This window comes from Trachemys scripta, chromosome 1, assembly GCF_013100865.1.
Source record: "Trachemys scripta elegans isolate TJP31775 chromosome 1, CAS_Tse_1.0, whole genome shotgun sequence".
Classification (NCBI taxonomy): Eukaryota; Metazoa; Chordata; order Testudines; family Emydidae; genus Trachemys; species Trachemys scripta.
Window position 1 is genome coordinate 141,061,604 of NC_048298.1, and position 16,341 is coordinate 141,077,944.

General features: G+C 44.3%; 1 protein-coding gene across 1 annotated transcript in view; it reads right to left on the reverse strand.

The window, feature by feature from the left end:
• CASR (calcium sensing receptor) overlaps positions 1-9,508 on the reverse strand; it is a 167,026-nt gene extending 157,518 nt beyond the window's left edge. Inside the window, exon 1 of the mRNA XM_034787837.1 lies at positions 9,264-9,508. The gene's annotated coding sequence lies outside the window, so the exon portion shown is untranslated. The remainder of the gene's footprint in view (positions 1-9,263) is intronic.
• Positions 9,509-16,341: the final 6,833 nt, after the last annotated feature.

Here is a 16,341-nt window from a genome sequence, read left to right on the forward strand (position 1 = left end):
CCCACAGCTGTCAGTAGGAAGTTTATACAGAGGTCCAGGGCAGAATCTGGTCTCTACGTAATAAACTAAAACTTTTAATTATTTGTTAAATCACATTCAGCATCACTCACTAGAAAATATTCTCATCTTTAGAATCTGTGCTCACTCTGCCTTCTATATTCCTTCCGTAGCCTTGTTTCTTTTCACCAGCCTACTTTTTTGCCTCTATGGATAACTGAAAGGTCTCAAAATGAAATTGTAAATGGGAAACCATCATCAAATGCGTTTGTTTCTAGTAGAGTCCTGATTGGGATTTCTTCTGGCCCTAAGCTATTTAAGATGTTTATCAGTGACCTAGAAGAAAACAAAATCATCGCCGATCAAGTTTGCAGATAACCCAAATTGGGGGAGTAATAAATAATGAAAAGGACAGGTCACTGATTCAAAGCAATCTGGATCCCTTGGTAAACTGGGAGTAAACAAACAGTATGAGTTTTAATACAGCTAAATGTAAATGTATACACCAGGAACAAAGAATGCAGGCCATACTTACAGGATGGGGGACTTAAATCTGGGAAACAGTGACTCTAAAAAAGATTTCAGAGTGGTAGCCATGTTAGTCTGTATCAGCAAAAAAAACTGGAGTACTTGTGGCACCTTAGAGACTAATAAATGTATCTGAGCATAAGCTTTCGTGGGCTAAAACCTACATTATCGGATGCATGCAGTGGAAATTACAGTAGGAAGACATATATACACAGAGAACATGAAAAAATGGGTGTTGCCATACCAACTGTGACAAGAGTAATTAATTAAGGTGAGCTATTATCAGCAGGAGAAATTTTTTCATGTTCTTTGTGTATATATATCTTCCTACTGTATTTTCTACTGCATGCATCCAATGAAGTGGGTTTTAGCCCACGAAAGCTTATGCTCAAATAAATTTGTTAGTCTCTAAGGTGCCACAAGTACTCCTCGTTTTAAAAAAGATGTGGGGGTTGTGGTGAATACATGAGCTCCCTGTCAGCTGTGGCCAAAAGAGCTAATGTGATCCTTGGATGCATAAACAGGAAATTCTTGAGAAGGAGTATAGAGGTTATTTTACCTCTGTATTTGGCAGTAGGGCAACTGCTGCTGGAATACTGTGTCCAGTTCTGGTGTCCACAATTCAAGACAGACGTTTATAAATTGGAGAGATTTCAGAGAAGAGCCATGAGAATGATTAAAGGATTAGAAAACATGCCTTACAGTGATAGACTCAAGGAGCTCGATATATTTAGCTTAACAAGGAGAAAGTTAGTGGGTTACTTGATTATAGTCTCTAAGTACTAAATGGGGAACAAATATTCAATAATGTGGTCTTCAGTCTAACAGAGAAAGGTATAACATGATCCAATGTCTGGAAGTTGAAGCAAGACAAATTCATACTGGAAATAAGTGGAACAGTGAGGGTAATTAACCACTGGAACAACTTACCAAGAGTCATGGTGGATTCTCCATCACTGACAATTTTCAAATCAAGATCTGATTTTTTTTTAAATATGTTCTGGGAATTATTTGGGGGAAGTTCTATGGTCTGTGTTATAAAAGGTCAGACTGGATGATCACAATGGTCCCTTCTGGCCATGAAATCTATGGCTCTATCAATACAAGTAGTCCAATATCCTGTCTCCCACAATGATCAGAACCAGATATTGCAGAAGAAGGTGCAAGAAACTCTACAGGAGACAGATGTGGGATAATTTGCCTCCTTCAAGTTTTCATGCTAGCCACTAATAGTTAAAATTGGGTAAAACCCTTAATCCTTAAGTTTTATCTGCCTTCTAAAACCCCTTTTTAAAGAATTATTAACTATAACAACTCTGGATATTCTTGTTATCTATATAAATTCCAGTTCCTCTTTAAATCTTGCTAATCAACAGCATCCTGTGGCAATGTGTTCCACAGTCTTGTATGACAAAGTATTTCTATCAATTCTGAATTTGCTGCCTTTCAATTTTATTAATCATCCCCTTGTTCTTGTGTTACAATACAGAAAACAGAATCTCTCAATCCACCTTCTGTTTAGCATTCACTATTCTTACTCTTATTATACTTTTATCAAGGCTCCTCCTCTTATTCATCTCTTCTCTAAAGTGAACAATCTTTTCAATCTCTCGTCACACGAGAGGTTTTTCATGCCTCTCACCGTTTCCATCAGCCTTGTCTGAATCACTTCTAAATCTGCAGTGTTTTGGTTTGTGATGGAGTGACTTATGCTGGACATGGTCTCTCAAATGAGGGTGAACCGTATATTTATTTAGTGGTGTTATCATACTTTTCATATCATTCTCCATCCCATTCCTTATGCATGCTAACATCCTGTTTGCTTTTTGATCATAGGTGGTCATTAGGCAGATATCTTTGTTGATGGGACCACGGTGATGCCCAGATAGTCTTCTTCAGTTGAAACTGTTAATTTAGAAACCTGTTAAGTTATATGAGTCATTTACATTTTCCCTCTCATGTGCAATGCTTTTTACTTATCAACACTGAACTTCAGTTTCCATTGTTCTTGCCCACCATTCACCTATCTTGGTCTGGTCCTCTGAAGTTACTCACATTCTTGTATGGACAAGTTTTGAATCATTTGCGCAAATGTTATCACCTTACTGCTCACCTTCATTTCCAGATCATTAATAAATGTATTAAACAACATTGGATGTCATATGAAACCTTGAGCACTGCCTGCTTCATTCATTTTACAGTTGGCTCCCTCTTCACATGGATCCCCATTCTGTGCAGCACATTTTGATAGGCCTCAATGGTATAAACAATGTTTAAAAAGTCAATAGTGGGACCGGAGAAGCACCTTTTACATCCATTATTTATTTGTATGACAATAGCACCTAGAACCTATGGAAATCAGGGCTCCACTGAGCTAGCTGATATACAAACACATATTAAGGGACAGTCCGTGCTCCAATGAACTTACAATCAAAATAGATAAGACAGACAAAGGGTAGGGGAAGTTTTCATAGACAGTGGATCTATTTGCTGCTCCTTCTTGAAGACTGCAGAATGTGGGGGTGGGCAGTTAGCTGGGCATAAGGGTCGCAGCAGTCAGTTGACCACCCCTGAAGATGCCAGAGAAGAGGAACTGGAGATCTCAGGACCTCTCCCCAAATTTGACTCTATAGTAGACATGAGGATGGGTGATTATAATCATAAGGAGTTGCAGAGTGATATCTTTTTAAAAGTTCAAATTTTGAGCTTCCTAGCCTGGACAGTATCTTTTAACTTGGCAATTCCAAGACACTTTCTGAGGCTATGTATACAGTACAGCTTAAGTCAATATAAGTCCTGTCAGTCAAGTGCATGAATAAGACACCTCTCCGAGCAACGTAAGTTACACCGACCTAAGTGCTGGTGTGCACTGTGCTATTTCGGCTTCTCCCGCTGACATAGCTACCGCTGCTCGCAGTAGCTGGAGTAATTAAGTCGACAGGAGAGCTCTCTTCCATTGGCTTAGAGTGTATGCTCTAAAGCACTACAGCAGCAATGCTGCATCAATACAGCTGCATCGCTGTAAGCTCTGTAGTGTAGCCAGAGCCTTAGGTAATAACAAGACAAACTTTCAAATGTGCAAATTTGAGCACCCCAATGTATTGTGGATTGGGAGTTGCTTCTGACCAAGTCAAAGATGCACATTTGAAAGAGCATTTGAAAAACTGGCTCAACAACCAATAGTAATAATACTACTTTGTACGTATATAGAGCCTTTCACCTGGGGATTTCAGTAGGCCTTACAAACCTCAATTAATCCTCAAGACAGAACACCAGGAAGTAGATATTAGTATCCCCATTTTACAGCAGGGCAAACTGTGAGGAAGTGGCTTCCCAGGGTCAGAGGCCAAGCCCAGAAAAGAATTAAGGTTTCTGAATCCCAGTCTGCTGCCTTAACCATTAGACCACATGTGTATTATAGCAACATGGGAACTGATTACAAACCAGTGTATTTTGCATGCTAATGAGTTCAGCAGGCAAGATTTTCTTGACTCTGCAGAAATGTGGCATTCACACTTGAAATAGCCCTAGATGTGACAGGTGCAAAAATTCAACACTAAAGCTACCAGTTCTGTCAGCGCTCCACTCTATTAATGGACAGTTGGGTGGACAATGATCTTACAATGCTCGGCAGCAATTAGCGCAGGTAAAGCATTCCTAACTCCTGCAGTTAATAAGTGACTGAGAGGCATATCAACTTATGCAGTAGGAGCTGTTTGCAACCAGCAGTACATATGCAGATAAAATGGGAGTTTATTGATGGCCAGCCTAAGCTTTGTCATTTTCCCAAGCAACACAAAGTTTCACTGACAGGTTTTATGTTGATTTAATAAAACAATTATAAAAATATGAATTATTTTTTTAAAGCACTGAGGTTTGAAAACTATGCAAAAGGTACCAGATTGATAGACAAGGAGTCTGAAGTCCTCCCCTTATAGTACATCTGCTCAGCACAAAATGACCCACGGCAATGAGTCTCAGAGCCTGGGTCAACTGACTCAAGCTTGCAGGGCTCATGCTAAGGGGCTAAAAATAGCAGTGTAGACATCCAGACTTGGGCAGGAGCTCACACTCTGAAGCCAGGTGAAGGTGAAGAGTCTCCAGCCCAAGCCCAAATGCCTATACTTCTATTTTTAGCCCCACACCGCAAGCCCCATGAGCCCAGGTCAGTTGATCCAGCCTCTGAGGGTTGCTGTGTAGATGCATCCATGCTTACAGCACAACATAAAGTACAGCTTAGGCAACAGCAGCACAGACTGCCCCAACAACATGCCTCTGCCCTTTCTAGAAGGGAAAGTGAAGTCAGGCTCAATCCTAACCCTGCTTCAGTCGACACACAAATCATGCTAACCCAGAGTTCCAGGACCCCCCTGAGGTGGAGGGTCCGAGCAAGGCCGTCCCTACCTGTGGTGGTGCCCTACGCAGCCCAAGCACCTGCAGCCTCCTCCCCTGCAGGGGGAGCGGCCGCTCCGCTGGGGGGGCCAGCCCCTCCAAGGTGGGAAGGCTGCGCTCAAGGGCTGCAGGACCACGGGGGCAGGAGCTGTGGGGGGCAGCAGCAGGGCAGGAAGGCCAAGGGCAGCGCGGAGGATTAGCGGGGGGCCTGGCGCCGGGAGCAGGAGTTGCCCCCCCCAAGCCCCCGCACTCACCTGTGGTGGTGGGAATCAGAGCAACTCAGCCCCAGCCCACTCTGCTCCCCCAGCTCCCAGCCCTGTCGCTTGGGGGGAGGAGGCATGGAAGAAGGAGTCGGGCCTGCCCCCGCACTCACCAGCGGCAACGACAGGAAGCGGAGCAACACGGCTGGGAGCTGGCGGAGGAGAGCGGGCTGGGGCCAAGTCGCTCTGCTTCCTGACGCCACCACTGGTGAGTGCGGGGGCAGGCCCGACCCCTTCTGCTGGCTCCAGTACCCCCGCTAATCCCGCAGGCCGCGTCGCTTGGGGGAGAGGGCTTGGGGGAAGGGGTGGAATGGGGGCAGGGTGGGGGTGGAGCAGGGGTGGGAAGAGGTGGGGCGGGGCAGAGCAGGGGTGGGGGCTTGGGGAAAGCGGTCACATGGGGGCAGGTCAAGGGCAAAGGCAGGGGTAGAGCAGGGGGGCTGGCCGGGGGATGGGGCTGACCACTGGAGCCAGCCACTGGAGCCAGCGCTGCATACACAGCACGCAGCTGCCTAGGGCAAAATAAAATTTGGTGCCCCAAATTACGTGGTGCCCTACACAGCTGCGTATTCTGCGTATGCCTAAGGACAGCCCTGGGTCTGAGCCTAAGTCAAGCCAGGACCCAGAGTTCAAGCCCTATTGTTTTGCAGTGTAGACACAGCCCCACTGGACTAGTGCTCTGGGAGTCTGCAAAAAGTATCCCACAATCCCACAGGCCAACTTTTTTTGTCCTTTAGAGAGTCAAGTCTGGTGGACAGTCATGTTTTTCCACATTGCACCATGAACAAAAGGCTAGAGTAGCCACATTTTGAAAGGGCACTAGGAAGTCTGGGATATGGATGATTGGAGTCAGGCTTGCATAATGCAGTGTAAACGCAGATACCCCAGGTTGGGACCTAGGGATCAACAATTCCTAACCTAGGTTACAAATGAGTGTAGATGCTCAAGCCCTAGTTTAACAAACGCAGGGTGTGCTAACTCGAGTTCTACTACTAACCCTGGGCTTACATTGCAGTGTAGACATAACATCTTCATACCCCATTCAGTCCTTGGCCTCCATGTGGAGACTGCTGAGATGACAGTGTGATAGCAGTTTTTATGATGAGACCACCTATCCATTTGGAAGTGAGCTGAAAACAAATCACTTCATACAGGCCACCAAACACAAGTCACTATATACCTGAGCTGGACTGAGAGAGATGACATAGATCTGGTCTATACTACCCGCCTGAATCGGCGGGTAGAAATCGACCTCTCGGGGATCGATTTATCGCGTCCCATCGGGACGCGACAATCGATCCCCAAATCGACGCTCTAACTCCACCAGCGGAGGTGGTAGTAAGCGCCGCCGACAAAAAGCGGCAGAAGTCGATTTTGCCGCCGTCCTCACAACGGGGTAAGTCGGCTGCAATACGTCGAATTCAGCTACGCTATTCACGTAGCTGAATTTGCGTATCTTAAATCGATTCCCCGCTGTAGTGTAGATGTACCCATAGAAGTGAACAGCTAGTTCTGTAGTTCATTACTAATCCTCTTTGTCACCCATCAATTTGCTTTAAAACTGCTCTGTTTTTCACTAATCTACACTGCACAACCACTGCAACAGCTTTTAGTTTATTCCATTAAACATGGGTTACTAAAACATTTCTTTAAGCTGCACAACTACCCAGTCACTTTACTACCTAGTCATTTAGCCCCATTAAAAATATTTTTAATAATCACATTACTCACATTTTACCACTTCAATAAATCTAATGAAAACGAATGTGAACCCAATCCTGGTCCCACTGAAGTCAATGACAGAACTCACATTGAATTCAGTAGGAGCAGGACTGGATTCTACATCCTTAAGGCATAAACTTGCATTTCTTATTTAAACTAAGGGCTTGGGGGGAGGGATAGCTCAGTGGTTTGAGCATTGGCCTGTTAAACTAAAGGTTATGAGTTCAATCTTTGAAGGGGTCATTTAGGGATCTGGGGTAAAAATCTGTCTGGGGATTGGTCCTGCTTTGAGCAGGGGGTTGGATTAGATGACCTCCTGAGGTCCCTTCCAACCCTGATATTCTATGAATTCTGTATCTGAACAGAGCTTGGGAGCAATAAAAGGAGAAGTGGGATTGTGGCTAGCTGATTCTTAGCTGCCCAGCCCTGGCATAAATTAAAAATACTGGGTAGCAACTTTAATTCATATTGTTGGCACTAGGTACCTCAGGGAGGCAGGGAACCAGCCACAACAATGCCTGTCTCATCCACACTCCCTATCCTCCTCAGACTTGCCCCTCCTACTCTTCTGGCAGGTGATGGAGCTGTTGTAAGAGAAAACAGAGTCTCTACATTGGCAGAGATTGCCTCTATACAGGGGAAATTTTCCGAGAGGAATCTCCAGCAGGATTAAGCTCACTTTGTGCTATATGAGTGAAGTAGGCAGTGCAAAATTGATTTAGCAGACCAGAGAGTCTGACCCAAAGAAATTAAGGGGAATTAACCTGTGAGCAGGGTAGCCATGTAATTGGAGGATCCACCTCAAGAATTACTCTTTACAATAGAAAAAGTAAAATAGAAAAATATTTTATAAAATCAAAGTAAAAATGTCAAGATTATTTTACAATAACATTCTATGAAATTTGAGGCCAAAATGAAAACTTCAAAGCAAGATATGTTAGTTCACAAAATGTTAGTTCTCTTGCATCTGAAGAAGTGAGGTTCTTACCCACGAAAGCTTATGCTCCCAATACTTCTGTTAGTCTCAAAGGTGCCACAGGACCCCCTGTTGCTTAGTTCACAAAATGTTTCTTTATACTTAGGATGAAATCTCTTTTAATGGTATCATAATCTACCAGGCAAATACTTTTGGTACATTTTCTGAGACACTATTTTTATTATTCATTTTCCATCAAGCATATTTGAGACAATTTTTTGCAGCCTGTGTGATTTCTATAAAATATGTGACTAAATAGTTTTATTTTTAGGTAATTGTCTTAGCTCCACTAATTTCTCCATAAACCTTCACCTTGAGAAAACATGTATGAGTAATACTGCTTGCCAATTAATTTTCTTTCACTTGGACATGTATATTTACAAAATACTTTAGGGCCAAATTCACGGGTTTTAAAATCAGTCCTTAATGGAAGTTTTGCCTGAGTAAGGACTACAATATTGGGAAACAGTTCGCTATTTAATTCCTGTTATTTCAATGGCACATTAATCATTTGCCTTCTTACCATTACCCCTTTCAAAATGCTCTAAAACTCCCATTTTCCAAAGTATCCAAGGACAACTCTAGAGAGGCACCAGAAAAGCCCAGCAGCAGAATTTTATGCTACAACATGTTCCTTCTAGCCATGCATCATAGGATGGCACTTAACCCCGGTACATATAACCAAAGGCATGAACGCCTTTTAGGCCTGGAATCGGATTTGTGCAAAACAGTACGCTTTCACACTGTGCGTCCCACTTTTTGTCCCCATCGGTGAAAACCTTCCAAACCAACCAAAACATATTAGCTGTCAGTTCCTTTGCTCAAGAAGAAAAGCAGGTGAATTAAGTCCTGGGCTGATGCGAGCACAACAGAACCTGCACTAAAAATCAATGTCCCCAAGGAGCTGGGAGCTGAAGGGGGCAAAGCGGTGCGCTGGTACCACCAGCAGCTCTGGACTTAGCTGGGGTGTTTGCTCGCGCCTCACTTCCAAGCACACTCTCCTCTCCCGCAGTCACTGGCGCAAAGCCGCCCCGATGCCCGCCCGCCCGCCCTCCTCCTCAGCCTTCGCCGGGCTGCTCAGCAAACTCACCTCCCCCCGCGGGTGAAGGCAGCTCGCGGGAAGGGGTGCCAAAGCCATGTCTAGTCACTGGCCCCGATCCCGGGCTGACCTTGCGAGGTGCAGGTCGGACTTCCCCAGGTCCAGTCCAGCCGCAGGGGGAGCGCGGCCCCTGGCGGTCCCGCCGGCCTGCCTACCGAGAGAGCCGAGCTGGACCAGTTAGGAGCCCTGAGCGGCCGGGGAAGCGGCGCGTCCCCTCTCTGGGGCACCCTCTGCTTGCAGCCGGGAGGTAGCAGCGCCCCCGGGCTCCCCGCCCCTCCCTAGCCCTGCTCACCTCCTGCCCCGCTCCGCCTTGGGGTCGGCTCGCTGCCTCAGCGGCGCCCAGCTCGGTGCCCGGCCGGAGGGGAGGCAGCAGCTTGCGCGCTGCGGCTGCGGAGATGCTCCAGCTGCTCGGGCTGCCCCCGCTCCTACCCCTCCTTCGGCGCCGGCCAGGGCGGCAGCAGCGGCAGCATCTCCCGCAGATCCCCCAGCGGCAGCGGCGACACTTGCAGCCGCGCGGGAGCCAGCGGAAAGGGAGGGAGGCAGGGAGGGGCACAAGCCCCTGGTCAGCTCCCGCTCCCCTCTCCCTGCTCCCTTCCCGCGGCACGTGGGCACGCGCCCAGGCACATGCTCCACATGGACACGCGTCTGAAGATAGGTAGGTGGATTTACACCCCCACCCATCCCCACACCTGCATGCACAGAGGCACCTGCTGCACACACGTACTGTGTTGTGTGTACATCCCAATGTACAAATAAATCACTCACCCCAGCTCCTCACACACACAAGTTCAGACAGGCAAATACACCTACTACACACGTGCACAGAAATAGCATACACAAATCTCAGCTGCCACAGCGCATCCATGCAACCATCTATACCAGGAATATACTGGACTCACATTCCACATGTAGTATACTGATATACTGGCTCTTCATGTGTTAACAGCATAGGCGCGGGGGGGGGGGTCATCGACCCCCATACCCACTTGTGAGAACATGAACTCGGGAGCAGTGCAACGGGGGCGTCCCCCTCCCTAGGCCCCTGACTGGAGCCAAGGTGGCATAACAGCGGAGCCCCTTCCCTTACTCCCCCTCCCCCCTTCGGGCCACTTTTGCAGCTCTTCTGGCACTACTAGGGTTCCCATTCATCACCACAATATCTGAGAATCTCTGGAACAAGGAATTTATCCACAGCACACTCCTATGGGGTAGGGTCGTGTTTCATTTTACATGAACTGAGACAGAGTGGAGAATGGGGACTTGCCCCCAAGTGACAGGGAAGCATGTAACACAGCCAGGAATTGATCCACATCACCTGAATCCTAGTTCAGTGCTGTGAACACAGGACTCTGACTTGGGCTCCTAGACAGAAATAAATAATAATAATGGATTATTATTAATTATTATTATTATTAAATGGAAGTGTAGAACCATTATACAACACACTGGTGAGACCTCATGGAATACTGTCTGCAGTTCTGGTCTCCCATGTTTAAGAAATATGAATTTAAACTGGAACAGGTGCAGAGAAGGGCTAATAGGATGGTCCTGAGGAATGAAAAAACTACCATATGAGAAGAGACTCAAAGACCTTGGCTAGTTTAGCCTAACCAAAAGATGGCTGAAGGTCAGAGGTTAGGGGTTTATTACAGGAGTGGGTGGGTGAGGTTGGCCTGCAATGTGCAGGAGGTCAGACTAGATGATCACGATGGTCCCTTCTGACCTTAAAGTCTATAAGAGAATAATATCTGTTTACCACTTTTGTATGCCACACTATAGTTGAGGCAGTTTAATAGGTAATGGAGATACTACAAAACTGTGTCTTTGAAGCTGAAGATTCTGGGTTGCATCTGTGCAGTTTAGTTGATGCTTGTGATTGTGTATGTGTGAGTGTAGCCACAGGTTTGCAATATACACACACTACTGTAGTACAGTACTCGGATCTCAAGAGATGTTACACTTATCAGAGTTTGCGCTTTTAATCTTTCTTCAACCACTGCAGCCCCTGATCATTTTTGTTGTTCTTCTCTAAATTCCCTCTAATTTCTGTTATGAGATGCCTAGAATTAAACATGATGGACTATAGTCATTGCTGATGTAACTGCATTGAGGCTGCAATGAAAGTATACCACAGATTAAATTAGCCCAGTATTCCAGGCATGGTTACTCCTCATGTGGTAATGTAATGAATGTACTCATTTTAGAATGCTCTGAATATTAGTTATTGATTTCCATGATCTACTCATGACCTCATGATATTTCATCACCTGGTAATAACCCCTGTTATCATGATAACATAAGGAACATAAGCTGCTTACACCAATAAGCAGGGACACTGGAGAGACAATTGGACACGCCTTTAAGATGTAACTGAAAGTGTGATGTTGCACCTATTTAGTTAATATTACTATTATTGTATTATTATTTAACACCCACCTGTTTCCTGTCATCCATGTCATATATTGTCCGATGTCTTGCATTACTAACACAGGAAAGTGATTTGGGATACAGTGCATATGAATGAAACTATAACATATGAATGACACTACAATAATTCACTTTCAGTTTAGAAAATGTTTGCAATTAAGGGGGAAAAGTGGAGTATAGAATAGCAGATAAAGTGAAGATGCTTATGCTTTGAAGGTCAGGGACAAATCAAAAATGTGCTTTGAGGACTGCTTGGAATTATCAACAATATTTGACCCATACAGAACTGTACATTTGGAGGTAGCACTAGGCATAAGCAGACTAAGCATTTGCTTAGGACCCTGAGCAGCTCAAGGGGGCCCCCACTCTCTTTTTATTATGTGTTGGGGGGGGTATTCTTGCTTAGGGCCCCCAATGGGCTAGTACCACCTCTGTGTATAAACAAAGAAAAGCCAGGCTATGGTTAATCTGAGAATGTGCCCAAAGGCAAAGAAGAAAAATGTTTTCACTGTACCATGGCTACTGCCTTTCAATACTCTGCATCTCTATTTTACAATATAGCACAGTCACAGCTGCTACTAGGGCGACCAGATAACTGAGAAAAATCAAGACACTTTTTCTTCAGGGGAGGAGGAAGGGATATAGTTGTATATATAAGACAAAGCCCCTAATATCGGGATCTCTGGTCAGCCTAGCTGCTACACACTGGCGGGGTGCTGGAATATTTTGTATAGTGGGGGTGCTGAGAGCCATTGAACCAAACTGTAAATCCTGTATATAATGGAAACCTCTTCAAGCCAGGGGATGGGGCAGCAACCCCAGCACCCCTAGTTCCAGCACCTACATCCACTGGCATTTGTTTTTTGGTCTCAGACTGCCTGAGATGCAGAGAAGAATCCTGTTGAACTAGTGCTACAAACTCTATAGTTCTCTATTATTTTTTTCTAATCCACATTCTTATGGTGGTAGACAGCATAGCAAATATTGTACCTGCTTTCTCAAATGCTAGACTTCTCTTCATGTATTTTTAATGCTGGTATAAGAGGTAGTATTGACAGCTTTGCAGGCTGCAGTCTTCTGTCTGTCGCATAGCTACAGCACAGGCAGTGATAATGCAATGGTTGGCCCACAGAAATTATGCAAACTTTTGTTATTGCTGGACTATATGGATTCTCCTTTTGCTCAGCTAGCAGATACCTATGTTTCTTGAGCCAAAGGTTCTTTCCTGCTGATGACCATCATGTCTGCAACACAGAGATTCATTATAGAGGAACAGATCTGCAATTATGGGGGAGGCTGAGGTTGTTTCAATGCGTGTAGGAAATGGGAGCAATTCATTCAAGATGACTAAATGCTTTAAAAGGTAGACTGGCTGTAACCCTGTAACCAATTAGTGACAACTAGCAAGATGCACAGGGTAGGTGCAGATGGGTTACAGGAGTCACTTGAGTCAGGCATGTACATTCTAGTTCACTAAATAATGTTATGTGAAGTCTTAAATGAAAGCCAGGGTCACACTGTTCATCAATAGCATTGTGAAATATAGGTGCACATACTATGTAAGGGGTTATGCATATATACATTAAATACATCCTTAAAGCCTGTATGTCAAGGGGTTGGTCACCAGCACAGGTGAAAACCAGGTTTTCTGTCACACAGGAGATGTTTATCCATCTATCTGTTTATATAGATATTGAGTATTGTCTTGTTCTCCTATCATCAGTCTGACTGAATGCAATGAAGGATTGTAAGAACTTCAAAAAGAAACTAATATGAATAGAAAAAACAGGGGAAGAAACCCTTATCTAGAGGTACACTTCAGAGGTTTGCTCTACTATATTTTGAGGGCAAAGAAGACACTTTGGCACCTAGGAAGTAAATAAACAACAAATTTGCTTCATTAAAGTGGGATCTAAGCCAGGCTTGACTGAAAACACTGGAGAGAACTTTGGGAGAGATAAGCTTCTTTAGACAAGAGGATAACTTCTTTACAGTGTTGTTGTAGCCATGCTGGTCCCAGGATATTAGAGCGACAAGGTGGGTGAGATAATACCTTTTATTGGACCAACTTCTGTTGGTTGAAGAGACAGCTTTCAAGCTTACATGGAGCTTTTCTTTAGGTCTGGGAAAGGTACTCAGTATCACAGCTTAATATAAGATGGACCAGATTGTTTAGCATAAGTAGTTAACACATATTATAAGAGACCATTCAAGGTGAAGTGGCCAGTTAATACTTCTGAAATCGTAGGACAAAAAAAAAGAGAGTTAGTGGATTAAATCCCTGATTTTTAGAGTCTAGAAAAGTTATTAATTGAAGCTCTCAGGCTCATCTTTTGCAAGTGGTGTGTGCTGGTTTCCATGAAGGATGAGGACTAAGAGGTCACGCATGAAGTGGTTGCTTTGTGAAAAGTGTTCACCAATGGGTGATATGGTGTTTTTGTCTTTTATCATTTTCTATGGGAGTTCATTCAAGAGCATAGTGACTATGTTGTTTCAGCAACATACACCTCTACCCCAATATAATGCTGTCCTCGGGAGCCAAAAAATCTTACTGCATTATAGGTGAAACCGCGTTATATCGAACTTGCTTTGATCCACCAGAGTGCGCAGCCCCCCGGAGCACTGCTTTACCGCGTTATATCCGAATTCCTGTTATATCGGGTCGCGTTATATCGGGGTAGAGGTGTAGTTGTTATTAGGGCATTTAGTGCACTGGATGAGATACACCACATATTGTGATAGGCAGGTGTAGGCTCCAACGATCTTGAAAGGTGTGTTGTGGGGGGTATTGATCATCATAACAGTGGAGATATGGCTGCAAGTTTTGCATCTGTTGTTCTGGCAGGGTTTAGTGCCACTTTGAGTTGTGTCCTGATCTATGGGGATCTTGCTTCTGATGATGAGCCTGATGAGGTTGGGGGTTGTTTGATAGCCAGAAAGGGAATTGGGGGGGGGCCTTGGGAAAGAGAATACCTTGTTAGTTAAGTGTAGTATCTAGAAAGCAGAAAGTAGTCTCTATGATTCTGTTTTATATGTAACCATTTGTTTCCAATATTCTTACTTATATCTCCCAAATCTCTATTTTTCATAATAGATATATTTATAATGAATACAAGAATAAGCTTAAGTGCTGTGGTATTAAGCAAAGTGCTGGTCCTGACTTGATTCTTACAAGCTGGTGTGTACTGTTCCTTTGGGAACAATAAAGCCGGTAATTCTGTGAGTGTTCAGTGGATAAGGGACTTGACACTGCAGGAAACACGCCGAGTATTGGGGGGGTTGCCAGTGCCTGTCACTACCTATACAGAGAGCAGGAGGCCTTCAGAGGCTTGGAAGGCAGTGCTTGTGCTGCCAGAGGCTGTTGGTTGCAGGGATCTGATCCACAATAGACACAGCCAAGAAACTGTTTCACGCTAAGGGCAGGTGGTGGTGAGGAGCCTCACAATCCCAGGTAGCCTGTGGGGAATCACACTGGCATTATGCTACACAAGCTGGATCTACTGCTACAAGCTAGGATTAAAACATGGCAGGCAAAGTCTGCATTAGGCCTGGCAGAGAGCGAGCGTGAGAGCTCACACCGAATATATATTCGATAACATCAGCAGCTCTAGGGACTGAGGACAATCCAACAACAACTCTAGGCTGAGCTCCACAAATGTTATTGAAGAAGTCTTATGAAGGCGTGTCCTATGTGAGTTAGCCTTAAACAAAGAGGATTAAAAAGCTCAACCTCATTTCCTCTTCATCCCTGTTGTCTTAGTTTAAAAAGGTGAAAAGTCATGATTGAATTGGCGTAACTTTTTATTTAATATGTTTGGTTTGTATCTATGATTTTTTAAATATTTACCATATTGCAAAAGAACTGTAACTGTTGTACTAGGAAATAGAAATGGAAGAGACACAGTAAGGTCACATCCAGTCCATCCCCCCTGCTGCCGATGTAGCATTACTCCCTGGTGTACATTTTCCAGGACTTCCTCCAAACTAGTTTTGAAATGTTCCACTTCCCTGGGGAGACTATATCCCTATTGAATAGAGCCAATTGCTTGGAAATATTTCCTGATATTCATCATAACTTTCCTTTACTTAATTTCTTCCATGCCTCTTTGTTACGCTCCACACACCTCTCCATTGGACCTCCCTCAATGATTCCTCTCCCTCCTTGGTGCTTACATTCTTCAACTTTTTGCAGACTTATTCAGAAAGGATATGCGCAGTTGGGCAGGGCTGGTCTGGAAGTTATAAGCAGCCAAAGCAATGTCATTTGAGCAGATAGTTGTTGAACATCGGTGGGGTATCCTCCCCTGGGGAATATTTTTTTAAAAATGCAAGCTATTTGCTGAATGAAAGGGGAAAGGCCCGCTGTCCATCTATTAATCACAACCAGCTTTCCCAAGCACAATCATCCTATATAGCAATGTCTCCATATATTATAAAATAAAAAGTGTATGTATTTTACCATAACATTTTGACATCAAAATGTCTATACAGAAATAAAAAAATGAAACTATTATGTCTCCTTTGTTTATTGTTCTTCTCAGTCTTCCTTCACTCCAAGAGCCACATTGGGCAAGTTCGTGTCAGTTCGGTGAGCTGGGGGATTTCCCGGCTGATGGTTATTTTGTCCTTCAGAATCTGAGCTTTCATTTAAATAAAAATTAAATCTCTAGTTTTTAGTATTGCAAAAAAAAAAAAACCCTTCTAAATATAGCTCAGGTGTAACAGATGCGGTGACATCTGCCTCACCCTGCAGCTTCCCTGAAACAATAGCTCAGAGAGTTGTGAACTGCCCCATTCATGTAAACTTTAGTGTCATGAATGAATGGAGGTTGGATTGTGGGCAGAGTTTAGCAGAGTTTAGCAGAGTTCCACTGCCTATTTTTTCCAGTGTGATCCCTACTTCACTCCCTGATCTCTTTTCCTCAGTCATCTTAAGTTTTGCA